The sequence below is a fragment of the Engystomops pustulosus genome, chromosome 2 (assembly GCF_040894005.1).
Source record: "Engystomops pustulosus chromosome 2, aEngPut4.maternal, whole genome shotgun sequence".
Taxonomy (NCBI): domain Eukaryota; kingdom Metazoa; phylum Chordata; class Amphibia; order Anura; family Leptodactylidae; genus Engystomops; species Engystomops pustulosus.
Genome location: NC_092412.1, coordinates 41954583 through 41965891, shown reverse-complemented (window position 1 = coordinate 41965891; position 11309 = coordinate 41954583).

Sequence of the window (11309 nt, the reverse complement as noted above, 5' to 3'; positions counted from 1 at the left end):
AATATTTCTAGTTGCCCATGGCAACCAATCACAGCTCAGCTTTCATTTTACCAGTGCTCATGAATATTTTAAAGGGGAGCTGTGATTGGTTGCCATGGGCAACTAGAAAAATTCTGACTTTCAGACAGCTTGATAAGTCTGCCCCACTGTGACGTCACTGTGTGTATTATCCCATATGTAGCTGTATGTAGCTGTGTTACTGGGGATGAGGCGGCTGTATGTAGCTGTGTTACTGGGGGTGAGGCGACTGTATGTAGCTGTGTTACTGGGGATGAGGCGGCTGTATGTAGCTGTGTTACTGGGGGTGAGGCGGCTGTATGTAGCGGTGTTACTGGGGATGTGGCGGCTGTATGTAGCTGTGTTACTGGGGGTGAGGCGGCTGTATGTAGCGGTGTTACTGGGGATGTGGCGGCTGTACGTAGCTGTGTTACTGGAGATGAGGCGGCTGTATGTAGCTGTGTTACTGGGGGTGAGGCGGCTGTATGTAGCTGTTACTGGGGGTGAGGCTCCTGTATGTAGCTGTGTTACTGAAGGAGAGGCGGCGGTATGTAACTGTGTTACTGGGGATGAGGCGGCTGTATGTAGCTGTGTTACTGGGGGTGAGGCGACTGTATGTAGATGTGTTACTGGGGATGAGGCGGCTGTATGTAGCTGTGTTACTGGGGGAGAGGCGGCTGTATGTAGTGGTGTTACTGGGGATGAGTTTGCTGTATGTATCTGTGTTACTGGGGATGAGGCGGCTGTATGTAGTGGTGTTACTGGAGGCAAGGCTGCTGTATGTAGCTGTGTTACTGGGGGAGAGGCGGCTGTATGTATCTGTGTTACTGGGGGTGAGGCGACTGTATGTAGCTGTGTTACTGGGGGCGAGGCGGCTGTATGTAGATGTGTCACTGGGGATGAGGCGGCTGTATGTAGCTGTGTTACTGGGGGTGAGGCGGCTGTATGTAGCTATGTTACTGGGGGTGAGGCGACTGTATGTAGCTGTGTTACCGGGGGCAAGGCGGCTGTATGTAGCTATGTTACTGGGGGTGAGGCGGCTGTATGTAGCTGTGTTACTGGGGGCGAGGCAGCTGTATGTAGCTGTGTTACTAGGGGTGAGGCGACTGTATGTAGCTGTGTTACTGGGGGCGAGGCGGCTGTATGTAGATGTGTTACTGGGGATGAGGCGGCTGTATGTAGCTGTGTTACTGGGGGTGAGGCGGCTGTATGTAGCTATGTTACTGGGGGTGAGGCGACTGTATGTAGCTGTGTTACTGGGGGCGAGGCGGCTGTATGTAGATGTGTTACTGGGGATGAGGCGGCTGTATGTAGCTGTGTTACTGGGGGCGAGGCAGCTGTATGTAGCTGTGTTACTGGGGGTGAGGCGACTGTATGTAGCTGTGTTACTGGGGGCGAGGCGGCTGTATGTAGATGTGTTACTGGGGATGAGGCGGCTGTATGTAGCTGTGTTACTGGGGGTGAGGCGACTGTATGTAGCTGTGTTACTGGGGGCGAGGCGGCTTTATGTAGCTGTGTTACTGGGGGCGAGGCGGCTGTATGTAGCTGTGTTACTTGGGGCGAGGCGGCTGTATGTAGCTGTGTTACTGGAGGAGAGGCGGCGGTATGTAACTGTGTTACTGGGGATGAGGCGGCTGTATGTAGCTGTGTTACTGGGGGTGAGGCGACTGTATGTAGATGTGTTACTGGGGATGAGGCGGCTGTATGTAGCTGTGTTACTGGGGATGAGGCAGCTGTATGTAGTGGTGTTACTGGGGATGAGTTTGCTGTATGTATCTGTGTTACTGGGGATGAGGCGGCTGTATGTAGTGGTGTTACTGGAGGCGAGGCTGCTGTATGTAGCTGTGTTACTGGGGGAGAGGCGGCTGTATGTATCTGTGTTACTGGGGGTGAGGCGACTGTATGTAGCTGTGTTACTGGGGGCGAGGCGGCTGTATGTAGATGTGTCACTGGGGATGAGGCGGCTGTATGTAGCTGTGTTACTGGGGGTGAGGCGGCTGTATGTAGCTATGTTACTGGGGGTGAGGCGACTGTATGTAGCTGTGTTACCGGGGGCAAGGCGGCTGTATGTAGCTATGTTACTGGGGGTGAGGCGGCTGTATGTAGCTGTGTTACTGGGGGCGAGGCAGCTGTATGTAGCTGTGTTACTAGGGGTGAGGCGACTGTATGTAGCTGTGTTACTGGGGGCGAGGCGGCTGTATGTAGATGTGTTACTGGGGATGAGGCGGCTGTATGTAGCTGTGTTACTGGGGGTGAGGCGGCTGTATGTAGCTATGTTACTGGGGGTGAGGCGACTGTATGTAGCTGTGTTACTGGGGGCGAGGCGGCTGTATGTAGATGTGTTACTGGGGATGAGGCGGCTGTATGTAGCTGTGTTACTGGGGGCGAGGCAGCTGTATGTAGCTGTGTTACTGGGGGTGAGGCGACTGTATGTAGCTGTGTTACTGGGGGCGAGGCGGCTGTATGTAGATGTGTTACTGGGGATGAGGCGGCTGTATGTAGCTGTGTTACTGGGGGTGAGGCGACTGTATGTAGCTGTGTTACTGGGGGCGAGGCGGCTTTATGTAGCTGTGTTACTGGGGGCGAGGCGGCTGTATGTAGCTGTGTTACTTGGGGCGAGGCGGCTGTATGTAGCTGTGTTACTGGAGGAGAGGCGGCGGTATGTAACTGTGTTACTGGGGATGAGGCGGCTGTATGTAGCTGTGTTACTGGGGGTGAGGCGACTGTATGTAGATGTGTTACTGGGGATGAGGCGGCTGTATGTAGCTGTGTTACTGGGGATGAGGCAGCTGTATGTAGTGGTGTTACTGGGGATGAGTTTGCTGTATGTATCTGTGTTACTGGGGATGAGGCGGCTGTATGTAGTGGTGTTACTGGAGGCGAGGCTGCTGTATGTAGCTGTGTTACTGGGGGAGAGGCGGCTGTATGTATCTGTGTTACTGGGGGTGAGGCGACTGTATGTAGCTGTGTTACTGGGGGCGAGGCGGCTGTATGTAGATGTGTCACTGGGGATGAGGCGGCTGTATGTAGCTGTGTTACTGGGGGTGAGGCGGCTGTATGTAGCTGTGTTACTGGAGGCGAGGCGGCTGTATGTAGATGTGTTACTGGGGATGAGGCGGCTGTATGTAGCTGTGTTACTGGGGGTGAGGCGGCTGTATGTAGCTATGTTACTGGGGGTGAGGCGACTGTATGTAGCTGTGTTACTGGGGGCGAGGCGGCTGTATGTAGATGTGTTACTGGGGATGAGGCGGCTGTATGTAGCTGTGTTACTGGGGGCGAGGCAGCTGTATGTAGATGTGTTACTGGGGGTGAGGCGACTGTATGTAGCTGTGTTACTGGGGGCGAGGCAGCTGTATGTAGCTGTGTTACTGGGGGTGAGGCGACTGTATGTAGCTGTGTTACTGGGGGCGAGGCGGCTGTATGTAGATGTGTTACTGGGGATGAGGCGGCTGTATGTAGCTGTGTTACTGGGGGTGAGGCGGCTGTATGTAGCTGTGTTACTGGGGGCGAGGCGGCTGTGTGTAGCTGTGTTACTGGGGGTGAGGCGACTGTATGTAGCTGTGTTACTGGGGGCGAGGCGGCTGTATGTAGATGTGTTACTGGGGATGAGGCGGCTGTATGTAGCTGTGTTACTGGGGGCAAGGCAGCTGTATGTAGCTGTGTTACTGGGGGTGAGGCGACTGTATGTAGCTGTGTTACTGGGGGTGAGGCGGCTGTATGTAGATGTGTTACTGGGGAGGAGGCAGCTGTATGTAGCTGTGTTTCTGTGGGTGAGGCGGCTGTGTGTAGCTGTGTTACTGGGGGAGCAGGAGGACGTATATGCACCCTACAATCAGTGGGGCCTTCCACCAGATTTTGCGCCCAGGGGCCCCCACCAACCTTAATCCGGCCCTGGCTCCTGTACAGTATAACAGCCTGTGAAGCAACTGCACGTAGGGCCTCAGAGTCTTCTGACTCAATAGCATAATTTTAAAAGAAAGGAGGCCATGGATAACAAATATAAGAAGATTACCACAGTCACGTTGCCTGGATCTATGAGTGAGTCTCCCTAGTGAGAAAAAGAAATATATATATATTCCGGAAAAAGATAAAAAAAGATATCTTTGACTTTGATGCCGCACAATGAACACTACAAAATTTATCATGTAAGAAGCCAATAACAGTTTTTATCACAGAAAAAACATCAAGAAAATCTACAATTTGACCCACAAAAATCAAGCTCTACTATGGCAAGATTGCTGGAAAAATAAAAAAGTTATCGCTCTCGGCATGCAACAAGAGAAATTTACTTGGTCAAGACCCAAAATAGTCAAGACATTAAGGAGTTAAATGAGAGAGGCATAAAAACTCAGATGAGCAACAGTAGACTCACAGGACCTATAGTATTTTACACCTGATCCCTTATAGTATGTAGGTAGTTCACTAAAGTTCTTTCTCTCTCTCCCTCCAGGTGGTCCCCTACTTAAGAACAACCGACTTACAGACGACCCCTAGGTACACACGGACCTCTAGATTTTGGTCATTTATTGTACTTTAGCCCCAGACTACAATAAACAGCTATAACAGTGATCACAGGTGTCTGTAATTAAGATTTATTGTTAATCCTGGTTCTTATGACAACCCAACATTTTTAAATTTAACCCCTTAAGGGTTTTTCGCCTCATTTCTCGCTCTCCAACTTCAAAAATCCATAACTTTTTCATTTTTCCGTGTACAGACCTGTGTGAGGGCTTATTTTGTGCGTAACAAATTTTACTTTCCCGTAATGTTATTTATTTTAACATGCCGTGTACTGCGAAGCTGAAAAAAAATTCCAAATGTGGAAAAATTGAAAAAAAAACGCACGTCACGTTCTTGTGGGCTCAGTTTTTACGACTTTCACTCTTCGCTCCAAATAAAACGCCTACTTTATTCTTTGGTTCGGTGCAATCGTGGTGATACCAAATTTATACAGGTTTTATTGTGTTTTTATACATTTTCAAAAATTAAACGAATGTGTACAAAAAAGAAAAAAAAATTTTTGCCATCTTCTGACGCTAATAACTTTTTCATACTTTGGCGCACGGAGATGTGTGAGGGGTAATTTTTTGCGAAATGAGGCAACGTTTTCATTGCTACCATTTTGAGGTCTGTGCGACATTTTGATCATTTTTTATTTCATTTTTTATGTTATGTAAAAAGGTGTAAAAGTCGCATTTCGGACATTTGGGCGCCATTTCCCGCCTCGGAGGTCACCGCCGGCCGTAACCGTTTTTATATTTTGATAGATCAGGCATTTTGGGACGCGGCGATACCTAATATGTCTGTGATTTTTACTGTTTGTTATGTTTTATATCCGTTCTAGGGAAAGGGGGGTGATTTGAACTTTTAATTTATTTTATTAATTTTTTTTATTTTTTAAACTTTTTTTTTTTCATTTTTTTTTCACTATTTTTTAGACCATCTAGGGTACATTAACCCTAGATGGTCAGATCGCTCCTACCATATACTGCAATACTACAGTATTGCAATATATGGCATTTTTGCAGGTCATACATTACAATGAGCCACTGGCTCATTGTAACGAACCTGCATAAACCATGTAGCCTCGTGTCAAAAGAAGACCCGAGGCTACCATGGTAACCGATCGCCGCCCCCCGATGACGTTCGGGGGCGTGGCGATCGAAAAAAAGATGGCGGCGCCCGCGCGCCGCCGTCTTTTAAACGCCGCTGGCGACTTTGCCGGCGGCGTTTAGAGGGTTAATAGCCGCGATCGGTGCAAGCACCGACCGCGGTTATTAGCGGTGGGGGTTTTGTGCAAAATGCAAAAACCCCCACCTCTGTATGAAGAGGACTCAGCCCGTGAGCCCTCTTCATACATCCCTTATACCTCTGCGCCGTAGAGCTACGGCGCAGAGCGTTAAGGGGTTAATAGTCACAGAGACCAAAACATTTTTGTCTGGGGTTACAATTATAAAATATACAGTTCCGACTTACATACTAAATTAAACTTAAGAATAAACCTAGAGAACCTATGTTGTATGTAACCCGGGGACTGCCCAGGCTGTCCCCTACTTAAGGAAACCCAACTTACAGACGCCCCTAGTTAAAGACACACCCCTTTACCCACTGTGACCTCTGGTGAAGCTCTCTGGATGTTACTATAGTCCCAGACTGCAATGATCAGCTGTAAGGTGTCTGTAATGAAGCTTTATTCATAATCCTTGGTCCCATTACAGCAAAAACTTTTTTGAAATTTTTAAACTCCAATTGTCACTGGGGCAAAAAAAAAATTTGTCTGGAGCTACAATTATAAAATATACAGTTTCGACTTACATACAAATTCGACTTAAGAACAAACCTATCGAACCTATCTTGTACATAACTGGGGACTGCCTGTATATGGATATTGTTCAGTAGCTTTTTGAGGGTAGAGAATTGGGTTAATGTGTTTTGCTTCCTGTACAGCAATAAATTCCAGACAGTGGGTGCAGTTGTAAGAATTCTTGCAGCATGATGACATCAGTCAGCACAGCGAGTCAGGAGTAAAACGCAGAAAAGTAGCAGTAATAAGGAGAACATTGGAAGGGTTAAATATTATAAGGTGGCAGGATTTTCAAGTCGAAACTAAAATGCTCCTTGGGCACTTTAGAAGTCAGGCTAGGCCAACACTGACATTTAGGCCTCTTGCACACTAGCGTTGCGTTTCACGTCAGGGTGCAATGCGTGAAAAACTGACGTTTTGGCTGCGTTTTTGTTCCATTTTTCCTTGGAGTAATTTGCGTTTTTGCGTTTTTCACGCGCGTGTTGTTAGCGTTGTTTTTGCGTTTTCGGCGCATTTTTGACGCGCGTTTCAATGGGAGACTCGAGCAGTTTTCAAAGGGACCATGATTTGGGATTAAAATGTGTTATTTAATTTAAAAAAATAATGTCTTCTGATAATTTGCAAACATCTGCGATCTATTCTTCACTGTTCCGCGCGTATATTATCTCCCGACAATTTAGCAGATGTGAAGAACAGTGAAGAATAGAATAAAACCAGTGAACACAGTGAACACAGTGAACACAGGATCATTTAAGATAAAAACACAGTGCAGAACACAGTGCAGAATAGATTACAGATGTTCGGCACATCTGCTTACTTGTCGGGAGATACGCGCGGAGCGGTGCGAACAAAATAGCATGTGAAGAACAATATATATGTGTGTAAAGAACACATTGCAGATGTTTCCATACATCTGCAATGTCTTCTTCACACATATATATTGTTCTTCACATGCTATTTTGTTCGCACCGCTCCGCGCGTATCTCCCGACAAGTAAGCAGATGTGCCGAACATCTGTAATCTATTCTGCACTGTGTTCTGCACTGTGTTTTTATCTTAAATGATCCTGTGGTCACTGTGTTCACTGTGTTCACTGGTTTTATTCTATTCTTCACTGTTCTTCATTGTGTTTTTTTAATTAAATGATCGTTCGCGAGCAGGGGAAATACTGTTATACTGGTCACCTAGCAACCCTTACGTTTAAAACGCATTGCACTCGCATTGCACTTGCAATGTTTGCGAGTGCAATGCGTTTTTGATACGTCCCCATAGACTTGAATGGGGCGTGAAAAATGCGCGTGAATCGCAAAAATAGAGCATGCTGCGATTTTGACGCGCGTGCAAACGAACGCAAGCACGCGCGTTGAAAACCACGCAAATGGAGAAAGACCCATTGAATACAATGGGACAGAGTGCAATGCGAGTTCTGCGCGTCAAATGCACGCGCAGAACTCGCGCGTGAAAAACGCCAGTGTAGAAGGGGCCTTAGTGTGCAAAGGTTTTTCGTACCTGTAAATTTAGTAAAATATGCAACATCCCTATCACAAGTGATACCTCCAAGGTTTACTATATATTACAGTGCGCAGACAAATTTTCTTTGTCTAAATCTTTACACAAAAAAGGATGAGAAAGCGATCCTGGAATCTACAGACCTGTGAGTTTAACTTTGGTTGTGGGGGAAATATTTGAGGGGTTTGTTAGAGATGCTATCCTGAAGTATCTCATTGTACACAACCTTATAACCCAGCATCAGCATGGGTTTATTAGGGATTGGTCCTGACAGTCGAATCTGATTGGCTTCTATGAGGAGGTAAGTTCCAGACTGGATCTAGGGGACGCTGTGGATGTTGTATATCTGGACTTGCATTTAATACAGTGCTGCATAAAAGGTTTGTATATAAAATGAAACTGCTGTATATTTAGGTAAGCAATCGGCTTAGTGATAAAAAACAGAGGGTCATTAATGGTACTTTCTCAGATTGGGTTGAAATTACAAGTGGGGTGCCAGGGGGTTCATTGTGGGCCCCCTTCTTTTTATTATTTTTATTATTGACCTTGTAGTGGGTTTACACAGTAGACTATAAATATTTGCAGATGATACTAAGCTCTGTAAAGTAATTAACACAGAGGCCAATAGTTTAGCAGAGGGATTTGTGGAAGCTTGAGGAGTGGGCAGAGAAATGGTTGATGAGGTTTAATGTAGATAAATGTAAAGTTATGCACTTGGGCCACCGAAACAAAAAGTACAATTATGTTCTAAACAGTCAATTACTTGGTAAAACTGTAGCTGAAAAAGACTTGGGGATATTGGTGGATGGTAAACCTAATTTTAGTTGTTCAGGTGCGGAGGAGAGCAACCAAGATTATTAGGGGAATGGGGGGACTAGACTACAAGGACAGGTTACTAATGAGTGGAGACCTCATTACAAAGTACAAATACCTGAACGGGCAGTATAAGGATCTCTCCAAAGATCTTTTGGAGACAAGGGGGCATCCTCTACCCCTAGAGGAGAGGCGATTCTACCATCACCATAGACAGGAGACATCCTATACACATAGAGGAAAGGCAATTCTACTATCACCATAGACAAAAGACATCCTATACACCTAGAGGAGAGGTGGTTCTACCATCACCATAGACAAGAGACATCCTATACACCTAGGGGAGAGGAGGTTCTACCATCGCCTAGAGCAGAGGCAGTGCTGCCATCACCATAGACAGGGGGCATCCTCTACATCTAGGGGAGAGGAGGTTCTACCATCACTATAGACAGGGGGCATCTTCTACACCTAGAGGTGAGGCGGTTCTACCATCACCATAGACAGGGGGGCATCCTCTACACCTAGAGGAGAGGCGGCTCTACCATCACCATAGACAGGGGGCATCCTCTACACCTAGAGGAGAGGTGGTTCTACCATCACCATAGACAGGCGAAATCCTCTACACCTAGAGGAGAGGTGGTTCTACCATCACCATGAACAGGGGGCATCCTCTACACCTAGAGGAGAGGTGGTTCTACCATCACCATAGACAGGGGGCATCCTCTACACCTATATGAAAGAAGGTTCTACCATCACCATAAACAGGGGGCATCCTCTACCCGTAGAGGAGGTTCTACCATCACCATAGACGGGCATCCTCTACATCTAGAGGAGAGGCAGTTCTACCATCACCATAGACAGGAGCATCCTCTACACCTAGAGGAGAGGTGGTTCTACCTTCACCATAGACAGGAGACATCCTCTACACCTAGAGGAGAGGGGGTTCTACCATCCCTGTAGACATGGGACATCCTCTACACCTAGAGGAGAGGCAGTTCTACCATCACCATGGACAGAGGGCATCCTCTATACCAGGAGGAGAGGCGGTTCTACCATCCCCGTAGACAGGGGGCATTCTCTACACCTAGAGGAGAGGCAGTTCTACCATCACCATAGACAGGGGGCATCCTCTATACCAGGAGGAGAGGCGGTTCTACCATCACCATAGACAGGGGGCATCCTCTACACCTAGAGGAGAGGCAGTTCTACCATCACCATAGACAGGGGGCATCCTCTATACCAGGAGGAGAGGCAGTTCTACCATCACCATAGACAGGGGACATCCTCTATACCAGGAGGAGAGGAGATTCTACCATCACCATAGACAGGAGCATCCTCTACACCTAGAGGAGAGGTGGTTCTACCTTCACCATAGACAGGAGACATCCTCTACACCTAGAGGAGAGGTGGTTCTACCATCACCATAGACAGGGGAAATCCTCTACGCCTAGAGGAGAGGAGGTTCTACCATCACTATAGACAGGGGGCATCTTCTACACCTAGAGGAGAGGCGATTCTACCATCACCATAGACACGGGGCACCCTCTACACCTAGAGAAGAGGCAGTTCTACCATCACCATAGACAAGGGGGCATCCTCTACACCTAGAGGAGAGGCAGTTGTACCATCACCATAGACAGGGGACACCCTCTACAACTAGAGGAGAGGAGGTTCTAACATCGCCATAGACAGGGGGCATCCTCTATACCAGGAGGAGAGGCAGTTCTACCATCACCATAGACAGGGGGCATCCTCTATACCAGGAGGAGAGGCAGTTCTACCATCACCATAGACAGGGGACATCCTCTATACCAGGAGGAGAGGAGATTCTACCATCACCATAGACAGGGGGCATCCTCTACACCTAGAGGAGAGGTGGTTCTACCATCACCATAGACAGGGGAAATCCTCTACACCTAGAGGAGAGGTGGTTCTACCATCACCATGAACAGGGGGCATCCTCTACACCTAGAGGAGAGGTGGTTCTACCATCACCATAGACAGGGGGCATCCTCTACACCTATATGAAAGAAGGTTCTACCATCACCATAAACAGGGGGCATCCTCTACACGTAGAGGAGGTTCTACCATCACCATAGACGGGCATCCTCTACATCTAGAGGAGAGGCAGTTCTACCATCACCATAGACAGGAGCATCCTCTACACCTAGAGGAGAGGTGGTTCTACCTTCACCATAGACAGGAGACATCCTCTACACCTAGAGGAGAGGTGGTTCTACCATCCCTGTAGACATGGGACATCCTCTACACCTAGAGGAGAGGCAGTTCTACCATCACCATGGACAGAGGGCATCCTCTATACCAGGAGGAGAGGCGGTTCTACCATCCCCGTAGACAGGGGGCATTCTCTACACCTAGAGGAGAGGCAGTTCTACCATCACCATAGACAGGGGGCATCCTCTATACCAGGAGGAGAGGCGGTTCTACCATCACCATAGACAGGGGGCATCCTCTACACCTAGAGGAGAGGCAGTTCTACCATCACCATAGACAGGGGGCATCCTCTATACCAGGAGGAGAGGCAGTTCTACCATCACCATAGACAGGGGACATCCTCTATACCAGGAGGAGAGGAGATTCTACCATCACCATAGACAGGAGCATCCTCTACACCTAGAGGAGAGGTGGTTCTACCTTCACCATAGACAGGTGACATCCTCTACAC